This window comes from Spermophilus citellus (genome assembly GCF_964194105.1).
Source record: "Spermophilus citellus genome assembly, chromosome: 12".
Lineage (NCBI taxonomy): Eukaryota > Metazoa > Chordata > Mammalia > Rodentia > Sciuridae > Spermophilus > Spermophilus citellus.
In genome coordinates this window covers 114,209,725-114,232,006 of record NC_138198.1, presented here as the reverse complement: position 1 = coordinate 114,232,006, position 22,282 = coordinate 114,209,725, and the positions used below count along the sequence as shown (strand labels likewise).

The following is a 22,282-nucleotide window of genomic DNA, read 5'->3' as shown; positions in this document are numbered from 1 at the left end:
CTCTCACTCAAGGGACAGCCAGAAACTTGAATGGAAGCTGGACATTCAAGAGCAGTCCTACACAGCCTTAAGCTAAAAAGGGATCTTGTGCCTGAAGCATTATTTTCCTTGGACCGAAGCAGGAAAATTTTGCCAGAGGACTGGCATATTTGAAAATGCAGATTCCTTTACCCATGCAAAAATGTTGAGTATTTAATTATAGGAGATGTCTGTATTTCTTTCACACTACAAAATGTGGCTAAAGTGATAGAACATGGCTAATTATCATTTCAAATGTGACACAGAAATGTGGGGTTCACTGGGAACTAAATGAAACTTTTTAGAATACTGTTCAGGAAAAAAATATATTGGTGAATCTTCTGTAACTAAATCCAAAGACATTTTATATACTTATTCTCAAGACATTTGAGGCTTGTGAGCACCTAAAAACTTTAAATGATTAAAAATTCTGGGTTAGGGATAATATTAATAAATCTTCCCACTCTTGAGTCTTGCCTGATTCACTTACCTTGATTTGTCTTTTTGTAGAAAGTGACCAGCAGCTTAGGTTTTTGTATCTTCATCTGCATATTGCTTTTAGCTTTCTGAGGAAAATTCCATGTCTCTAGTTTTCTGTTTTATGAACAAGGCTATCTTGCAGAATATCTCCTGTCTAAACATTGTCTCTAGGTATCTCTTTATGTCCCCCTCTCTTTCTTTCTCTCTTTTACAACACAAGGCCATCTTGTTATGATTAATCTTGAAATAGTACTTACCCAAGTTAGGATTGGAAAGCCCCCAGTTTTTCTACATTTATGGAAGATTCCAAAGTTAATCCTAGTTTGGGAGTGGAAAACAGAGAGGGTACCCCAGGCTAACTTGAATTCTCTTCAAGGGTCACACTGCCAACTTTTCACCTTGGTTTTGAGCTCACTTTCCTGATTCAACTCAGAGGCAAGGTCTGCCAATCTGCCCATCTTAAGTTTCCTTCTCCAGTCACCCTGGGGTAAGATCATTCTCACTCTTAAATCAGAAGTGCTGTGTCTGTCCTTCTTCCCAGCTTCACCCCAGAGAGCTTTGCTTTTCTGTTTGTGGTCATGAGATGGCAAACATACAGTGTGGAAATGTTAAGAATCTCTCTGACCAGGAATCAGCCCTAAGTATAGAAGGTGAACCCCATCTGGGAGGTAATTTGCTCAGTGTAGTTTGCCATCAATAAATTCCACCCCCCTGGAATAGTGACTGCCACATAATGGCTTCTCAATCATTGAAGCCGTGTAATACAAGATTAAATGCCTAGTTATTGCAATTCTAATCATCACTGATCTGAACCACCAGACAGCCTTTATTTTCCTGAACACATTCTTTGATGGCCCTCACATACAAATGCTGCTGCCAACCTCTTACTAATAGGATGTACTTCCCTTGGCTCTGGGAAAGAATTGGTTTGTTCTAAACCATCCACACTTTGAATTTCCCTTCTGGTGATTCACTTGGCATTAGTCCTGCTTTATTATCTCACAAATTGCTAATTGGACCCAGAAAGGTCTTATCACATTCATCCAGCACGCAAGACCTTCTACCATTTTCATTTTGTCTATTTCTGGGAAGCAAAGCAAGCATACAAGCTGATACATGTAGTACATTTTCTGGTCTGGAATACCTGCCCGCCTATTTTTAGCTCAGCCCTCCTGGTCCATTGAGGCCCAAGCCCTTGAAGTTGCTTTCCTCATCCCTAACTGTGATTTCTTCCTTCAGAGAAACTCATGGCATTGTTGTTTTCATTCTTCATACAATAGTCTTCCATCTCTTCTTTACAGTTTTGCTTCCTGTGGTTTTGGAAATAAGCAATTCATAAATTTTAAATTTTGCACCATTGTGAGCAATGTCACGAAATCTTGTACCATCCAGTTTTGTTGTACGTGACTCATGAATCATCCCTTTATTCAGAGTATCCACATTGTATGTGCTACCCACCCAATAGTCACTTGTAGGCATCTTGGTTGTCAGATTGACTGTCATAGTATTGCAATGCTTATGTTCAAGTAACCATTATTTTACTTGAAGTACAATGGTGATACTGGAAATTGAGATAGGTCAAAGAAACGCTGTAAATTCTTCCTTTAACTGAAAATGTGAAAGTTCTCAATAATGAAAGAAAAAAACAAACCCACATGCTGAGGTTGCTTAAACCTATGGTAAGAATGAATATTCTATCTGTTAAATTGTGAAGGAGATAGAAATTCTGTACTAGTTTTGCTATTGCACATCACGTTGCAAAAGTTATAGCTACAGTGCATGATAAATATTTAGTTATGATAGAAAAGGTATTAAATGATAAGGTTTGGTGCTACCTATGCCTTTAGGCATCCATTAAAAGTCCTTGAATGTATCCCCCATGGATAAGGTGGGAGCACTGTATACGATAGTGGCTTGAGACCTAAGTTTGTTTATTACTTACCTTCTTAACACCTGTCCTTTTTCCTCATATTAAAGATTTCTGGAGGGCTGGCTGGCTGCAAATGGTTTTAAACCTGTTTTTAATTGAAAATTTTATTGAGATAACTGTACATTCATGTGCAGTTGTAAGGAATAATTCTTAGATGGCCCAGTTTCCTCCAAGTTTGCTCAGTTTCCTCCAATGATAAAATTTTCCAAAACTGTAGTATAATATCATAGCCTGGAAATGAATATTGATACAGCCTACTGATCTTATTCAGATTTCTCCAGTTTACTTGTGTGTGTGTGTGTGTGTGTGTGTGTTTGTGTGTGTATTAAAATCTATAGATATAGGGGCTTAGGGTGTAGCTCAGAGGTCAAGTGTGTGCTTAGCATGTACAGGCCTTAGGTTCGATCCTCAGCATGCACACACAAAATTGGTAGTATTTATCACATGTAGGTTCCCATATCTACCACCAGAGGTGAGATACAGCCCCAACACCATAAAGATCTCTTGTGTTACCCTTAATAATCACATACACTTCCCTCCTGCCCACCCTCTTCCCTGGCAGCCACTAATCTGTCCTCAAAATTCTAAAACTTTATCATTTCAAAAATATTATGTAAATAGAATCAGAAAGTATATAAGCTTTGGAGAACCTTTTTCCCCCGCTACTCAGCACAATTCCCAGAAATTCATCCAAGTTATGTGTGTCACAAGTTCATTCCTTTTATTGCTGATGTGTGTCCTGAGGCTCGTCTAATTATTCACCACCTGAAGAATATTTGGGCTGATTCCAGTGTTCGCTGTTATGAATAAAACATGTGTGTACAGATTTTGTATAAACATAGGTCTTCATTTCTCTGGGATCAATACTCAGGACTGCACCCTTTGTGTTAGATGGTGGCAGCGTGTTTAGTTTTTAGAGAAATTGCTCACTCTTTTACAAGGGTGACTGTGGCCCTTCACACAGCAGCAAGGGTCAATGGTCCAATCTCTTCCATACTTGCTGGCAATTGGTATTAAGCATTATTTTTTTTTCCTGTAGCCATTCTGATATGTGTGTTGTAATATCTTAATGTGGTTTAATTTGCATTTCCCTAATTGCTAGTGATGTTCAACATTTTTTATGTGCTTCTTTGTTAACTATACATATTCTTTTTTGGTTGCATTCATTTTGTAATTGAACTGTTTGTTCTTCATGGTTGAGTTTTGAGAGTTCTCTATATATTCTAGATACTAGTCCTTTTGTTGGTTTACAAATATTTCCTCCTAGTCTGTGACTTGTTTTTTTATCCTCTTTCTGTGAGCTTTGATTGGACCTTTTGATAAGGTCCAATTTATCAGTTTTCTGGCTTGTGCTTTAGTGTCACTAATGGCCTCCTTGGCCCTAGATCCTAATAATATTCTGTTTTTCCTATAAGTTTCTAAGTTTTATGTTCTAACAATGCGTTCTATAATTCATTTCGAGCTGGGTTTTGTAGAAGGCATGAGGTTTAGATTGAGGTTCTCCTTATGCCTCTGGATATTCAATCTTCCAATACCATTTATTGGTAAAGCTTTTACCTATTTTTAAAAAAGAACACTTAGCACATTTCCACTCACCTAGTAAGTGCTCAATAAATATGTTAAAGTCTCATCCCCTCTTTTGGTTCAGATAAAAGCTATTGACTGCTTTTCTGCCAGAGATTTTCCCTAGTGGCTAGGACAACAGCAGCTCAGAGTCAAGCACTGGGATTCTAATTAGAAAAGAGGGGCCCAGATGGACCTATCAGACCAAATAGATACCCAAGCTAAATTGAACTAGGGGTCAAAGAAACCAAAGAAATTTTCATTTTTAAGGGACCACGGGTGTGATCAGGAATGAAGGGACAAATCTAGGTGGGCTATTGTTCCTAGATTGCTCACATTCTGAGCATTGAAGAATTTAAACAGAAATCCAGAGGTAAAAGAAACAAAGATTCTTTGAAGTCCAAGTCTAGCCATTCTTAGGGATACGTTCATGCCTTGAGGGTAAACATGGCTCCTAAGGTGGCTGACTGCCACCCTCAACCAGTTCCACTAGTGACTAGTTTGCAGCTGCTTTAAGAAACAACAGAGGATTTACCTCTTTGGGGCTAATCAGGTTTGACCTGATGGGGGTAAACTTTCTGTTAATCTAATTTCAACCTAGATCCTCTGTAGGCAAGAAAGAATAATGACACAGCAACTTGAAAAGTGTGTGGCCATCCAGCAACAGGCAGGGGGCATAGCAGGTGTCTAGCGAATATATTTTGGGGGTGTAGGAAAATAAAAGCAGATAATTAAAACCTTCTTGCAATGCAGTTTTCATATCTGGGACAGAATAACTCGAGATTACAAATTTGTTTACATAACAAAACGTGTGGTAACCTCCTCCAAATAGCAACTATTAATCCAATGAATGTTCCAGAGAGGCCCAGTAGCCAGACCTCATTGATGATGGGAAGAGCAGAGGTCACACTGGCTCATCTCTCAGCACATGGCAGTGGAGCCTCTTGTCAGCACCACTCCAGAGCTGACAGAGGGAGTAACACAAACATTTGTTTTGTTTTTAATCACAAAGCCTGCTGCACCACTTCTGCCAAATACCAGTAACCATCCTGGGTGGACAAGATGCTTTAGTGTCCAGGCTGTGTGCAGCCACTTTACTCAGTCCATGTAAGTAATCAAAAATGAAAGTCGTTATTAATATTTGTAGATCTGCAACTCACTGTGTGTCTGGATCAGCTGGTTAGAAATGCAGACTCTAGAGTCTCGGTCCAGTTCTACTGAATCTGCATCTTAACCAAATTCTAGGAGATTCCTATGTACACTGAAGTTCCGGAAACCATGGTCTACTGAGTATAAAATCTTTCTCAGATTGGAAAAGCCCAAGACAGTAGTCTTATCCTTCACTGTACCTGAGATCACCTGGGAGCTGCCTGAACATGCCACTCCCTCACCCCCTGCCACCACAATGCAGGGATTCCGATGTGATTAGGTCTGCACTGTGGCTTGCACATCAAGAATTTTAAAAGCTGCTAGGTGACTCTTTATCCCTTTAAGGTGGAGGGCTTTTTTGAACCAAGCTTGGTAACTTCTAAACACACAAATGCCCAAGCCCTGTCGGGGAGGTCCTGATTCTGATACAGAAGTTCTAGGGTAGGGCTAGGGCATGTGCTTTTGGAAATCTCTGCATAACTCCATGTATAATTGAAACACAATCTGGACAGAGTTCAGGAGCCCAGGAGTGGAATGCAAGGGTTGTCCTGGGGGCTCTGGGCTACCCCTGCTGAGTAGGACTTCAGAGATGTAAAGGCTGTGCATATCTTAAAAAGCTTTCTCAGGGATTCTGGAGCCCTTCCCCTGACTTCCCACAATTTTAGCCAAGGAACAAAGCATCCAATTAGTCAACACTAAACTTTTCTAACAGTGGCAAATGGTATTCTTTCCACTTAAAATGTTTCTGCCCTGTATATATTCCTGAAAGATCTCACATTCTACAAAATCTCACACTTAACATATTAGGGCTTCTGGGGAAAATCCAAGTCTCTGCAGGTCATTTAGGAAACAGAATATTTTAAAACAAAACATCTGAGGAGCTCACTTGAGTTGCCCAGGGAGGTAGCTCAGAGGGGCTAGTGGCTGCCAAGGCAGGTATTAAAAATATACAACAGAGCAAAAATGCTGCCCACCCACTAGTCAGAACAAGCTGGAGGTTCTGAGGCCTTGAAAGCAGAAGTGTTTCTCTGGGCTGTGCTCCCTGCTGTTGAGGTGGGCCTGGGAGGCAGTGCAGCCTGCCCTTTGGCACCCAGGCCAGGAGTGAGCTGCTTAGGCAAAGGATCCCTGGGGCAGGCTCTATTTTAAATTTTGCTGAAGTTTACACCTTGAAAGAGGCCTTGCTGCAGAGACAAAAGCTGAGTTGAAGGCTTTGTCCTTTCCTTCTCAAGATTCTAGAATGCATTCCAGCTATTTAGGCTCTCTCTGCTCAGGAGATGCTGCACACAGACCAGGGCAGCAACATGACTGCATTAGCACGTTACAGGGACCCTGTGGCAGCAAGGGGGACTGCTTTGAGGAACCACGGTTGCCTTCTGCTCAGGTGGCCCAGGTTTGCTTTGAGTCCTCAGGGCAGTTTCTCAAAGTCAAGGCCTGGATTATTGGCATGGAATCACCTAAGGAGACGAAGACCTCTAAATTCACCCCAGATTTTCTGAACTTGCATTTTTCATAAGCTATCTGGGTAACAAAGCTTGGAAACCATAGGTTTAATCATGCAGACATGGAATGACTACTATAATTGGAGGCATTTATCTACAGAATCACAGGAGTATAGAACCAAGGAAGGTTAGGGCTTGACCAGCGTAACTCCTTATCCTAAGAGGAAAAAACAAAAACAGGAAACAAACAAACAAACAGAAACCCCTCATGATTTGTATTCTTTGCTTTCTACTTGGCCCGCTATAAACTCAGCTTGTTCTTCACCTGTCCGCACGACTGAAATAAACACAGGCCCTGATTTATTGTAACTAATCCAAAACAGGTGTGCCATTTGCAGCTGAGTTTTATTTTGAGGAGTAGTGTAGTGACAGGAATTTGGGTGGCAGCAGGGGACGCTGGTGGAAGGAGGGTCACTTGGCTGCAAGGGTGGGTTTTTGTGCCTGTAGCAAATCTCTTACCATGGTCTTTGGTTGAAGCAGAGTGCCAGAGATGTGCTTTTGGGGTCACTTTCTTTTTTTCCATGAGTGATGATGATCTTGCATCTTTGAAATAAGCTGGAAAAATATTAAACTAACCAACTAAGTGATAACACTGGGGTAATCCAAACAGTGTGGTAGGACCCCCCAGTATATGAATAAAGAAACTGAGTAGAGAGTACAGAATCAACTCCAATATTGGAATTTGGTTTATGACAAGGGTAACCTTTCAATTTTTAGGGAAAAAACAACATCTCCAGTGCTGCCACAATTAGCCATCATGTAGAGGAAATACCAGTATATCCCAATAGACCCCAAATAACTTTAGATGAATTTCTGGGTTAAACATAAAAAACAAAATTATAAACTCCTGGCCAAACTACTAATATTTTTATGATCTTTAACTCTAGAGAGAATGCCTTCTTGGAAATTTTTAAAAATGAAGAAAAAGGGCTGGGGATGTGGCTCAAGCGATAGCATGCTCGCCTGGCATGTGCGGGGCACTGGGTTCGATGCTCAGCACCACATAAAAATAAAAATGTTGTGTCCACTGAAAACTAAAAAATAAATATTAAAAAATTCTCTCTCTCTCTCTCTCTCTTTAAAAAAGAGAAGAAAAAAATTGCATGATTTTGATATCTAATTAAATTTTTTATATAAAAAGGAATATCAAATCAAGAGAAAGTCACATAATGGGAGAAATATGTGACAGTCCCAAATGTAACAAAATTAATTTCCAAAGTATTTTGTAAGCAGAGAAGAAAATACCCTAGAAAAAATATTTAAAGGTAAATAAATATGAAGTTCACAGAAGAAACAAATGGCCAATAAACACAGAAGATGCTCAAGTTCATGAATAATTAGGGAAATGCAAATTTAAAAAATATAATAGAAAAAAATATTAAGAAATATAACAGAAAAAAGCAGGGTGATAATATCAAGTTGAGCTTTGGGAGAAATGGGGGCGTTGCCAGCCGGAGTGTAATTTAGCAATATCTTTTAAAAATAAGACCAGTATCACCCATGACAAAATAATTTCATTTTTTGTACTAGGTATTGAACCCAGGGGTGCTTAACCACTGAGCACATCCCCAGCCCTTTTTTATATTTTATTTAGAGACAGAGTTTCATTAAGTTGCTTAGGGCCTCGCTAAATTGCTGAGACTGGCTTTGAAGCTCCTGCCTCAGCCTCTTGAGCCACTGAGATTACAGATGTGTGCCACTGTGCCCTGCTGTTCTCAGCATCTATTTTTAAGAGATATTCCTTTCCTCAAAGGAAGATTGTTTTAGTCAGCTTTTTTCACTGCTGTGACTGAAAGATCTGACCAGAACAATTGTAGAGGAGAAGAGTTTATTTGAGGGCTCACAGTTTCAGAGGTCTTAGTTCATAGAAGGCCAGCTGCATTTCTCCAGGCTCAAGGCAAGGCTGAACATCATGGCGGGAGAGTGTGGCAGAGGGAAGCAGCTCACAACGTGAACAGGGAGCAGGAAGAGAGACTCCGATGGCCAGATATAAAATATGTACCCCATAGCCACACCCCCAAAGAACCACTTCCTCCAGTCACACCTCACCTGCCTTCAGTTACCACTCAGTTAATCCCATCAGGGAAAAATTAATGGTTTAGGTTAAGGCTATAGCCCAATCGTTTCTCCTCCAAACCATCTTGCATTGGGTCACACGTGAGCTTTTGGGGAACACTTTATACCCAAACCATAACAAAGAGGTCAAACACAAAGATTTCCAAGGCCTGTGAATCCTGAATTTTGTATCAGCTGTCAAAGTGAATATCAATATTAAGTGGAAGAAAATATGGCTCTCAAGACAAGGAAAGACTTTCTAAGCATAAAAGGGGGAAACGGACAAATTTGAGATGTAAGAATTTGCATAACCCCCATCATAAGCAGAATTGAAAAACTGAAAACCAGGAAAGTGTTTGTGGTGTACAGGCAAAGAAAATGATGTAAGAAAAGGTGGTTCCCTTAACCAAAAGTGTGCAAAGGGATCAAAAGGCAATTCTCAAAAGGATGTATAGATACACTTTATCAATTCCCATCATCCTTCCTTTCATCCTTTCCTCTCTTTCTCAATTTTCTGATATTGTTTTGAAAATATTAATACAACTGATAAGACTGTGAGGAAACAGGTTTTCTCCTACACTGTTGATAGAAATGCAAATTGCTACAACCTTTCTGGATGGCACTGTTTACTAATATCTTCATAATGTAAATTTCAGCCCAGTTATTAACCTAGTGAGATTATCAGAGGTATAAATAGATTCATCTGAATAATGATATTCTTTTGGGGGGTGGTCCTGGGGATTGAACTCAGGGACACTTGACAACTAAGCCACATCCTGAATCCTATTTTGTATTTTATTTAGAGACAGAGTCTCACTGAAGCAAATCACATGTATATAAATTGTCTCTTCCTTTAAGAAAGCTCCATGGTTTTATGGCAGAAAAATTAAGATATTTGCCTGTGGTCACACCATTTTGTCATTGGTAGACCCTGGGTCAAATTCCTGTTCATGTTTATCAATTTAATGCCTTTACAACTAATTGTGATTCTAGAATAAGTCAATCAGTCTTGAGGTCATTTCTTTTGTTCTTATTTAGAACAACTGGCAAATATTTATAATATTAAGCAAAAAAATAGTTTCTACTTTCCTCTAGTAGCTACTTTGCAATCTTCACTCCATTTTACTGAAAAAGATAGTTTATATATTACAACACTATAGCTTTTCTAAATCCTTTAAGGGACTACCCAAAAGCTAGCAAGGGGATGTTTTTTTTTTGTTGGTTTTTTTTTTTTTTTTTTTTTTTTTTTTTTTTTTTTTTGCTATCTGAGAGGATGGCATGAACATGAACACAGAGTGTAAAGTTAGATGCTGGTTAGAGGCTCCCTGAGATCCCAACGGCTCTAAATATGAGTTAATATTACACAGAACAGAACCAATCAATATGGGTAAAATCTCCTTTATTATCATTTTTCTAGATTTATATTCCACGAGACTATAGTATATGAGGTACCCAATCCCCACAGGTGGAAAGCAACTTAATCATGGTAAGTAAGGTGGAATGTTTGTGTCCCCTAAAAACTCATGTTGAAGCCCTAACCTCCAAGGTGTTGGTAGTAGGAGGAAGTGCCTTTGGGAGGTGATTATGGGTAGATGAGATTATGAGCACAGGGTCCCTGTAATGCAATTAGTGCCCTTATAAGGAGAGGCACTGAGAACTTAATTCCTCTTTCTTGCTTTGCCATGTGAGGACATGGCGAGAAGGTGGATGTCTGATAGTCAAGAAGAGGATCCTCACTAAGAACTGATTAATCTAGCAACTTGATCTTGTGTTGCTCAGTCTCCAGAACTATGAGAAATCAGTGTCTTTTGCTTAATTAAGCCTCTTTGTCTATGGCATTTTGTGATAGTGGCCTGAACTAAGATGTAAGGTCACACTCAGAATCCTAAGTAATTATATTCAGAATCCCAAGTCATTTGGGATTCAGTACACAAATGTAATAAACTATGAAAAGGTTCCCTTGTAGTCTCAAATATCTTTCCCATGTGCTTCTATGAACCAGAGGTTAGTGTGTTCACTGCACTTGGATGACATTTTAGTGAGGCATTTTTTTGTAATAAGTCACAAATCCACTCAGTCCATTGTATGTATAGTCAGATCCCAAAGATGGAACCATTCTGGGAGGGCCATTTTCAGATCACCATTTCAACTTCTATACCTGGTCAGAAGTTTGCACTGATGGTGGGGAAATAAGAGTTGTTATCATCTACCAAGAAAGAATCATTCATTGAGTGTTTGTTCCCCGTGCTATATTAAAGCATGACATTTGCTATTTCCTGCAATTCATAGAACACAATTGTGAGCTGGTAATAGGGCTCTAAGAGGCAAAATAACTTGCCCAGGGCACATCTATTTTAAGTTGCAAAACTGGGATTCAGATTCCATAAGGAATTCAGACCATCACTGAACAAATGAAAGTTGGTAGAGATTATGACACCACTGAATTTTGACTGAGAGTAGAGTCAGAATCATTCAGGCAAAAAATTCCCATTGACTAGCTTCAACATCTGGACTATTTTTGAATTTACCTTATTGTTTCTGAGGCAGATGCTAATGATTCCCTATCCCATAGCAACGTGGTCCACCTGAGAGTTTCCAGCACCTGACAATTCCCCAATGCCTGAGAACCTTCTTCATGTCCTGGGAGGTCACTTGGCCACACTGGACAGTACATCTGGAAGTCAGGGAAATTCTTAACCTGTGTGTGTGTGTGTGTGTGTGTGTGTGTGTGTGTGTGTGTGTTGGGGATGGGGCAGTTGATAGATAATATCTCAGCGTGTACTCCTCATGGAATGATTCTCATGCAAGTGCCACACAACATATAGGGTCTCCATGTGATCAGACCCCTGTTGTCCTCATAAGCAACATATTCATTCATGCAGAAAATTTGCTGTTTTCTCTTTCTCTATCTCACATTCCCCCTCTCTCTCCATGCTTCCCGGGATCACCTCCCAAACAAACTAACTGTGTTCAAGTTCTAGTCTTGGGTTGCTTTTTTGGTGGAAACTCAAATCAAGACAACTTCCTAAGGCTTCCCATGAAGGTTGAATCTCCAAGGCTCTAGAACACTGAGGGTAATTCCTATATAAGTTTGACCTTAAAGGATTCTGGCCCAATCATGAAAGATCTCATAGCACTTTTAAGACTTAATCTCCTGCAGGATCACCCTGTCCTGATTCATGCTTTCCTCTGTAGTCCTGATAAGTAGTAGTCCTCACTAAGAACTGATTAATCTAGCAACTCTTTATTTAACTGAATTTAGAAGCTTTGCTCTAAGTCACCCTGGATTAGATTGACAGTATACTGGTTTGTTCCCCTGCTAGGCTATAAATTCTTTGTGGATCAACTTTTAGCTTTATTGAGCACAGTGAGAAAAACTCAATAAATGTTGAGTTGAAAATCATCATTGAATCCAGTGGGTTCACATTGTAAAAGGGATTTAAACTCAGCAGTTGTGACATCAATTTTGGAAACACCATAAACAACAAACCACCAAAATAAATATCTAACTGTATTAATTTATTTTAAACTATATAAAGGTATAAATATGGAACAGTAGTTTATAAAAGTCTTAGTGACCATTCTAGGGCATAGGTCCACAAGAATTAGGATCTGGAAAGTTAGCATATAACTAGCTCAAAACTCAGATTGAATAAAACCCCCAACTCTAGAAAAGCAAAAATGCTAAATTCCTTTTCCTTGTGGAATTTAGGCTACAAATCTCAACAGATTTTCCATGCCCACTTAACTGTATCCTAGGCAGAATAATGCCCCCCAAAGACATTCTCATCCTGATCTTCAGAGCCTGTGAATATGTTACCACACTGAGCAAAAGAAATGGGATTAAGTTATTGACCCTGAGATGGGGAAGAGTTTGGATTATTCAGATGGGTCTGTGTAATCACAAGGGTGAAATAGGTGAAAGAGGAAGATAGAAATATTTGAAGGACTACTCTGTTGACTTTGAAGATGGAGGATGAGACCATGAGACAAGAAATGCTGTCCCTCTCTAGATGAGCTGGAAAAAGAAAGGGATTCTTTTCCAAAAAGTCTCCAGAAGGAACACAGCCCTGCTCACACCTTTATTTTAGCTCAGGGAGATCAAGTTGGACTTCTGACCTCCAGAATTGTAAGGTAATAAATTCATGCACTTTTAAGCCACTAAGTTAGTGGTAATTGTTATAGCAACCATCAAGAAACTCATACGGACAGAATGGGTAGTTTGAAAACAAAGTAGACCAAAGTAGGATATCCTTCTTCAGCATCATTTCTTCAGAGCCTGTTTGTGACACAGACTTTGCAAATTTCAGTGATCTTTGGCTTGGAAAAACTGAGGTGGAAGAGAAAACACAAGAAAAATGGGAATCTACCTGAAAAAGGCCAGCTTAAAGTAAGTTCAACATTTTGGAACCCAGGAAGACTCAGAGAGTAAGGCCAGAATCAAGGTCTCTAGTCAGTCCCTGTTGTCTAGGCCACTATTTAAACTGTTCCGTGTCTATAGAGTCACTTTACTGTTGTCTCAAGGAGCTCAGGGCCTGAAGATGCCTATTTGTGGGTTCCAGGAGAAAGCCACACCTGGAATCTGACCCTGGGGGAAATGGGAGGAGAAGGAGATGGTGCAAAGGAAGCAGTGATTGGAGAAGGGGACATCAGAGCAGCCTTCCACACGGGTTCCCAACCTCCACACCACCGACCTCCTGGGAGGGAATTCTTGGTTATGGACAGCTGTCCTGTGCATTGTAGGATGCTTGGCACCACTCCCAACCAGTAGAGATCTTTTCCCTCACCCCACCCCAGTGGTAACTATCAAAAATATCTCCAAACATTGCCAAATGTCCCCTGGAGGGGAAAGAAAGTGAAAATCAACCTTTATTGATTAGCTCTGGCTAATTGGGAAAGAAAACAGCTTTTTCATTAAAATCAACTTTGTCCAACAAAAATTAATACAAGCTACATATGAAAGTTACATATTAATACAAGTTACATATGCAAGTACATCTACAAATTGTGCAACCATCACCATAATTTCATTCCAGAACATTTTCATCATTTCCCAAAGGAGCCCATACCTGTTAGGAGGTACTCCCTACTAATTAGAAGTCACCTCCAGCTCTTGGCAAACCCTGATCTACTTTCTCTGTGGATCTGCTTATTCTGGACATTTCCTATAAATGGAAACATACAGTATGTGACTTTTGTGTGTCTTATTTTTTTTTTTATTCTGCATTATGTCACCAAGGGTCATCATGGAGGAGCATCTAGCAATACTTGATTACTTTTTATGGATGAATAATACTATGATGTATGGATAGATCACACGTGTTTTTAGCCATGCATAAGTTGAGGGACATTTGGATTGGTTTCACTTTGTGGCTCTTAGGTATGGACTTATGTTTTCAGTTTTCTTGGGTAAATACCCAGGAACAAAATTTCTGGGTGATACTTGTGTCACCTTTGGAGGAACCATCATGTTGGTTTTCAAAGTAATTGTACCACTTTGCATTCCCATCAACAGTATATGAGGCTACATATATAATTTTACATTTTTTGGAAGCTATATTTTTGAAAAGTACCAAAATACAGGTGAAGTAAATTTTACTAATATATTGGATTAACCCGACTTAACTAAAGTATTATTTCAACATGTAAACAATATATGATCATTAATAAGATACTTACATTGTTATGGTGTCTTCAAGTCTGGTGCTTGTTTTACTCTTGTGACATATCTCAGTTTGTGAGCCAACTACTCATTGGGAACATCTGATCTGTATTTAGAATTCATAAAATTAACAGTTGAAAGGGTAGATTCATATGCCCAGGTTGTTCCGAACTGATTTAAAATTTTCCCTAACAGAATTACACATTTTAAAGTTTACTGTGCATTGATTAAAATTAAATAAAATTTAAAGTTTAGTTCCTTTGTAGGCACATTTCAGATGCTTGCTAACCACACTTAACCAGGGGCTCCTAGGTTGGCTAGGCCAGCTCTTAGTCATTTTGGTTTTCATTCTGGGTTTTTTTTTTTTTATTGAAGGGGGAGGGTACTGGATTGAACTCAGGGGCACTCAACCACTGAGTCATATCCCCAGCCCTATTTTGTATTTTTTGTTTATAGACAGGGTCTCACTGAGTTGCTTAGTGCCTCACTTTTGCTGGCTTTGAACTTTCGATCCTCCTGCCTCAGCCTCCTGCGCCGCTGGGATTACAGGTGTGCGCTATCACACTTGGCCTCATTCTGATTTTTTTAAAAGTCCGCTGCTTTTCTCTCATGCAGCTTATCCAGTGATGAGCTGAAATTCTCTCTCTTTTTAAAAGTAGACATTATTTTTCAGAACATATTTTAGCAAAACTGAACAGGAAGTACAGAAAGTTCCTCTGCACCTCCTGCCCCCACATAGGTACAGGTACCCCCATTGTCACAATCAATCACCTTATATGACATCGCCATCACACAAAGTCCATAGTTTACATCAGGGCTTACTCTTAATGTTGTGCATGCTACGGGTCCCCACAAATGTGTTATGAGTGTATCCACCACTAAAGTGTGTAATTCTGTTCTAAACGGCTCTTTCCTATGTGCTATAGATTCTCAGCCAAGGTCTGCTGGTTTGGAACAAGTGGCAAACAGCAGAAATGGTCACCTGGGAGCCCCTCTGTCCTCTCCACCCCTGCAGACCTTATTTCTAATGACCAGCTCTGGCTGAGGCAGCCCCTGCTGCCAGGGCTTAGGTGTCCCAGTTGGCATCCTGGCAGCCCTGCTGCTTGTGGGGCAGGCTCCACTGTGTCTCTTGTATCACTTTAAAAACAACATGCCACTCTGCCCCAGGGTCATCTATCAGGTTACCCACGAGCTACAGGACAAAAGAGGACACATTCCAGTCATCTTTGAGGTCACAGGTTATTGGGCTTGGGAAATCAGATACGGAATAGCCATGGATGAATGTGGTGGGGAGGAATGTGCGTGTTCTCATGGATTTTCATCACAAGTCCAAGGGCTCATGCCTGAAGGTGAAGAAAGAGCAGAGATCTACAGCCCTGGCCCCTCAGGCTTTGGGGGATCAGATGCCTGTCCTCCTGGGAGCTTGCCTTTGTGAGGATTTTGACTCAATAGGACTCGGTGGTGGGAAGCCTGAGATCCTGAGTTTCTAACAAACTCCAGGGATTTCCAGAGACTACACTTTGGGTAACAAGGGCTTAGGGCTTCCCCCAGTGTTCAGCGTGCCCCATCCTCCCCGACCTTCCTCTGCCACACTCCGTTGCCCAGTGGCTGATCAGAGCTGACACATTGTGAGTGGAAATGTGTGCCAGGGACTGTGCTAAGCCTTCTGCTTGGGTTAACTCATTTCATTATCTCAGCCACCCTGTGAGATAAACCCTGCTCTTATCCAGGCTCTTCAGCGGGAAGCAGTGACGCCTGGCTTTGAGCAGAGTTCAACCCACTGGAGGCCCTTGTCTCTGTCCACAATGTGGAACAGCTTTCCTAATGCCATTTTAGGCCTGAGTTCTGTAACTTCTTTTGGAACTAAAATAAACTCATGGATAAGTGGGCTTGCCCCTGGTGAAGGGGATGGAATAACTGGGTGGCTGGGGTGGGAGGGACATATATTTGTCACTATATACTATTATGCTGGATACCTTGTGGATTTTGTACTCTGTATATAAATTAATGAATAGTTTTGAAAGACAGTTTGTCAAAAAGAAAAAAAAAATTAGCCCATAGCCTTCATAGTTAAAACTTAACACCAATAGCTGGGCCTTTCTCAGGCCTCCATGTTGGGCATTCAGAATGAATCACTGTGGAGATGCAGGGAAGGGGGGGCTCTTTTGGACCCTGGTGGTGCACTTTGCATCCTCTGGGAATATGCAAAACAAGGCTGGCCTGCAACCTCCCACCAGATGATAAATGGTGCAGTTGCTACCTGGTTGACTAGGACTTTTCTGCAGTAGGTAGATTATAGGAGCAGTTTGCTAAGTGGATAACAATAGTAAAAATGATGGTATTCAAAAGCAGATATGAGAATTCCTTCTTTCAGACAGCTTGGCAGGAGTCTGATTGCCCAGTGTTTCTCTTCTGTGATATTCCACATTAAAAAAGAGGAGAAAATTGTATTAACCAAAAAATGGTTGGCCTTAGCCATTGTGGGCACCCAGATGTGATTCAAACTTTAGTGCCATCTTACAGATTGAAGCTAATTGCTGTGATCATAAAAATGTGAATTTTAACATGAATCCTAAAGCAATGAAGGTTAATTAATTCCAAATCCATCTAGCAAGCAGTGAATGTAATTGTGAAGAAAAGTTTACAAAAAGAGGTTCTGGCCTAACCGGTTTTTACTGAATAGATAAGCTTCCAATTTAATGAGTCATAGTTAAGAATGCCCTTATTGGAGTATAAATTGGCTTAGGGGAAGGCCAGGGCCAGTGTGACTGGAACATGGTTACATAGATGATACTAGGAAGCTGGTAGGGCCTATGGAGCCGGGAGAAAAGCCAGCAAAGGCCAAACAAATAACGTGTTTCTGCCATATTTGAAATAGCTTTGGATATCTCTACCCAGCCCCCAGAGGAACCACTAGTCCAAATGTCTTAATTTGCTTCACACATATGGTGAAGCACATAGAACCACATAGTCCTGTTCCTCTGATCACGCTTGTCATTCACAGAAATATTATAGGCCCATGTGCACAGTACGTCACACAGAAGTCACTGGAATAAAACTCAGCCCTGCTCTCAGGTGCAAGTATTGCTGCAGCTCTGCCTGAGGGCCATTTTGAGTCCCATACTGCAGACTGCAGGAAACACACAGGGTATTTTTGTAGATTCTCTTCCCTTGTTCCACAGGGTATGGCAACACTGTCCTTGTGCTACTCGTCTACTGAGGTCACTGCTAGGAGATGGCCATCACCCTGACCCAGGTGACCTCAGGTCTTCTGGCTCCCTGCCTTTTGCACCAGGGGCCTGATGTCCCATCTTGCAGGATACCATGCAGCCAGGCCTTCCCTTGGCTCTTGCTGCCTCCCCAGCACAAGCCTCCAGGAAGCTGGAAGGAAAGGCAACCCAGAGTTTTCCTTCTCCTTCATCCCCAGACCAGTAATCTCGTTCTTATTGGGAGAAGTCAGACTCCCTTTGTCTCTGGTAGAAACGCTCCTTCCATGTCCTCTGATCATCCAACAAGCACTCATTGAACACACATTGAGTATTATGCTCCTTTCTATGCCAGGGACGCAACAATGAGCAATGCCGAATCCCAGCCCTGAGGGTGCTGGCCTTCTCGTGGGGGAGGAAGGCTGCCATGGGCACACAGGCATGTGCTGTGGCCTCAGCTAGTGATGAGTGACAGAAAGACAAAGCAGGAGGGCAAACAGTGAGGGATGCTACTTCAGGAAGAATATTGAGCCTCTCTGAATTTTCTAACTGTTCTGAAAAGCCTCTAAGTTCCCCTCAGTTTGACTAGGAACCTGACAGTTTGGAGAGCAGCTGATTCTCCACCAAACCCTTCCCAAGCAGAGAGGGATAACCCTCTGCTTAATAGTGACAGGGAAGGAGAGTCAATGGGAAAAGCAACCAGAGTGTAACATCCTTCAACTACAAGGGAATGGGAAGATGGGTGGGCAGGGTCCTGTCTGCAGCGGGGTCTCCTGTCTCTCTGATTCCACCAGTTCAAATTTTTGCGTGGTGGTTCCACAGGAGCCATCTTGCCCTCAAGAGGACTCACAGGAATGGCAATGGGCAGCACAAAGATTTATGGAAAGCAAGAGCATTCAGAGTTGCTGGACATAGTAATCCCACATCTGAACCTGGCCTTTATCATTGTTTCTGAGCTCCATTTTTCACAGGACCCAAAAACTCAAGTATTGGCTTGCAAAGGCATGAGCAAATTTGAACCTAGAGAAAGTCAAGGTTCAGAGCAGCAGGTGTGGCCTCAAACCTAAGCAAACTGCAGTCAACCCCTCAGCTGCTCCCTCGTGCACCAATTTCTTCTTTCAGTTACCTTCATCTAGAGGGGCAAGGGCTGGGGGAAACTGAGAACAAGAACAGGGAAGATGACATCTGGCTCCCATCTGACATGTGGCTCCTCCTGTGACATCATCTTGCCTAGATTTTTTTCAGATCTCCTTGGACCTCAGGTTTCTGTGATGCTTTAAGTTCCCATCCTCTTGGTGTGTCACTTAATAAGACTGCACCAGCAGACTCTGCCACATGCAGGCTGAGCTGGTTCCAGCAAGTCAGTGTGGCCACATCCTTCAAGTCTCTGAGCCTCTGAGAAGGGGGAGCTCAGAAAAGCCTGCAGATCTGTGACTCATCCAAAGGACCAATTGAGGCTGCAGAGACACTCATCCTGGCGATCTCTGGCAGGATCCTCAAGAGAAGCAGAGGCTAGGGAGACACAGCAGGCTGCTGGAGAGAAAGCATTGCCTGTCCAGTGGTCATTGCCCACTAAGAGATGTCACTATCCCAGGGATCATGGCAGGAGGAGCAAAGTTCAGAATATGGCCTGAGGTGACAGAGTATAAAATGAACTCTGAACAGCAATGGGGTGCCTAATGTCTTCCTCAGGCCCCTGCAAGCTGAGACTTGGGAGAGCAGATTTTCTACTGTTAGGTTCTGAATTTACTTGGTACTTCCCAGCAGCACTGGCAACTGCCTTCCCCTTCTCCTGATCCTGGAACTTGGATACAAATGACTAAGTTGTACAGGGGTTCCCAAACGGCTCCAGAGATGACCACTGAGCTAATACATTTACGACACACCTTACTACTTACTTTGTGCATCAAGTACTGTGGTAAGCAGTCCCAGTCCGTCAAAGAGCTGTTTACAGTAAACCTCTAAGAGGACTCCCTGATGTACTCCTAGTCTTCCTGGGTCTGACCAGTTGCCAAATCTTGTCATCCTAATTCTATGAGATCTCTTGAATTAGAAATTTCCCCTCTATATTAGGTTCCGGTGGTTGCCATAAAATTACCATAAACTGGGGGACTTCAAACAAAAGAAACTTATTGGAATCAAATTGTGGGCAGGGACACTCCTCTGAGAGCTCGGAAGGAGAAACCATTCCATGCTCTTAGCTTCTGGGGGTTGCTGGCGATTCTTGATGTGCCCTGGCTAGTAGCTGCATCGCTCCAATCTCTGCCACCAACATCCCATGGCCTTCTCCCCTCTGTGCCTCTGGGTTCAGATATCCCTCTTCTTACAAAGATATCAGTCATTGAATCAGGGCCCAGTTTCATCTAGGATGACCTCATCCTAACTGGATGGTACCTGCAAAACCCCCTTTCCAAATAAGGTCACATTCACACGTACCAGGGGTTGTGACTTGAACAGGTTTTTTTAGAGGACACACTTCAACCCTCTCTTCATTTCTTGAGCTACCACCGTAGCCCAGCCTTCATCAGTTTATCTGGACCATTGTGATAGCTTCCCTTCTAGACCACTCATAACTTTCTCTCCTTGGAGAACATCTGCTGACCCTAAGTCTTGACCACTTCCCTGTACAGAATGTAAGTTCCAAGAAGACAGAGCCTTTGGCTGGTAATGTTCTTTCCCCAGAAGCTAGGACAAGACCTGGAACATAGAGGGCTTTTAACAAGTACCTGTCAAATAAAGGAATGGAGTAATTGATAAATGGAAATGTATAGACAGCACTTTTTTGGGGGGGCATACTTACCCCTTCTCTTCTCCCCAAATTAGAATTATTTCTCCATTGTCATGGTATTTCTATGTCAAACTTTACTGTGTAATAGAGTCCATTTGTTTACCCAGCTGGGGTGTTACTCTGTGCGGTACCTGGAAACAGATGCTGGGTCTGGTTCATCTTTGAAGGCCCAAAACAAACACAGTGCCTATCAATATTTGTTGAACTAAATCTAGTTTAAGGGGCAAGACAGAAACATGAAAAGCCATATTCCCCCACCCCCTCCAATTTACTGCCACCAACGCACTTGCAGACCTGGAGAGGGGGTGAGAGGTGGGGCAGGAGGTAAACTTGCAAATTCTGTAAGTTCCCCTTTTTGCTGATGCTTGAAAAATTATCTTTCTGAGTCAGCACAGGTATTTTGATACTGCCTTGAGATTTGGGACATTTTTTTTTTTAAACCGATGGTTTGAAAACAAGTGCTTTCACATTTACCATTAAACTGATGGGGATGAGTGGGAGAATAACCATTGCAAGAACCATTTACCCCTTCATCCTTTAGAGTTCTGGTTCTGGGTCTAAATCTGACAACAAGCATAAGGAACTCCCCAGTTATTGCCTCTCCAAAGCAGATGGGGACCATCCAGCTCAGGCATGGATTGGTCTTCATAAAAACACTCTGAAGTGGCCAGCACTGATTACAGTGTCTGGAGGGCTGTGTTAGTGACAGGATGGTGACAAGAGGTAGACTCTTGCTCGTCTGAATTCTACTCTCAGGACAGGCTTTGCTTACATACAAGCAGACCTAACCTCCAGAGGAGAGCCAGGCTCCCTGTAATTGCTTTGTAGTTAGAATACCATTCTAGACCTTTCTATTCTCAATTCCATACCACCCAATCAAGTAAGAAATCTTCACTACAGAGTGTGGCTGCCAAAATGGAGAATGGTGGGGGTGGGTGGGTGGTCAGGGTATGGTAGGAAGGCTAGGAAAAGAGAGGTAGTGGGATAAATAGTGTCCCCTCAAAACTGATGTCCACCTAGAACCTTAAAATGTGATCTCATTTAATAATAAAGTCTCAGCCTACAATTAGTCAAGATGAGGTTATGATGGATTAGTATGGGCCCTAAAGCCAGTGAGTGGTGTCCTTATAAAAAATGGAGGGGGGACCCACAAAGAGACATCTGGAAGGGAAATGGCCACATGAAGATGGGGACAGAGTTTGGAGTGAGACATCTACAGGTCAAGGAGTAGCCAACATTGCTGGGAGCTACCGGAAGCTGGAAGGGGCAAGGGAAGATCCTCCCCTAACACCTCCAGAGGGAGCGAGGCCTTGGGGACACCTTCATTTTAGACTACTAGCCTCCAAACTGAGAATAAACACGTGGCATTTTAAGTCAACCCACATTTGCAGTTATTAGTTACTGAGTGAAGTCTGAGAGAATATCAACAGTTGACAATACAGAGGGAATTATCAGAAAAAAAAATTCATCTCTGCTTCCAGGGCCCTCTTTCAAAGCATCTCTAGACACTGAGATAACTTCAGGGGTGAGATGGAAGTGGTGATCGGGATGGTATAGGGAGGGAGATGATGCTGGAGTTATACTGAAAAGAAAACAGATGAAAAGAGTTTTTTGTTTTTGTTTTTGTTTAAGCAGGGCAATAGTATTTAAAATTGGATTTTGTTGAGAGGGAAGTTTTCTAGATTTCCTTCCTTTCCTTCATTCCGAGAATCTTACCTCTGCATGATCATAAAAGAATTGTGAAAGAGTGTGGGCAAGTGGGCTGTCTCTGACCCCTCAGAGATGTGCGGAGAGGAAGGAGCTGATGGACAGAGTCAGAGCCAGAGAGGTACTTGGGTCCTGACTTCATTTACCCGACAGTAAATGGTATTAGAGCAAGCTAAAGGGAGCCGTGATTCAGGAGTTTGTTTTAGGACATGGGAGCCCACCGCT

General features: G+C 41.8%; 1 protein-coding gene and 1 long non-coding RNA gene across 23 annotated transcripts in view; one reads left to right on the top strand and one right to left on the bottom strand.

The window, feature by feature from the left end:
* The window catches only part of LOC308631690, a 40,961-nt gene extending 39,975 nt beyond the window's left edge, over positions 1–986 (bottom strand). For 2 of the 16 annotated variants that reach the window (XR_014018287.1, XR_014018288.1), the window contains exon 1: positions 509–968. This is a non-coding gene — a long non-coding RNA (uncharacterized lncRNA). Of the gene's footprint in view, positions 1–508 lie in introns of all 16 variants that reach the window. The other 14 variants (XR_014018290.1, XR_014018291.1, XR_014018292.1 and 11 more) reach the window with 11 other exon arrangements.
* The window catches only part of ALPK2 (alpha kinase 2), a 175,970-nt gene that overhangs the window by 39,357 nt on the left and 114,331 nt on the right, over positions 1–22,282 (top strand). The gene's annotated exons all lie outside the window — the stretch shown is intronic.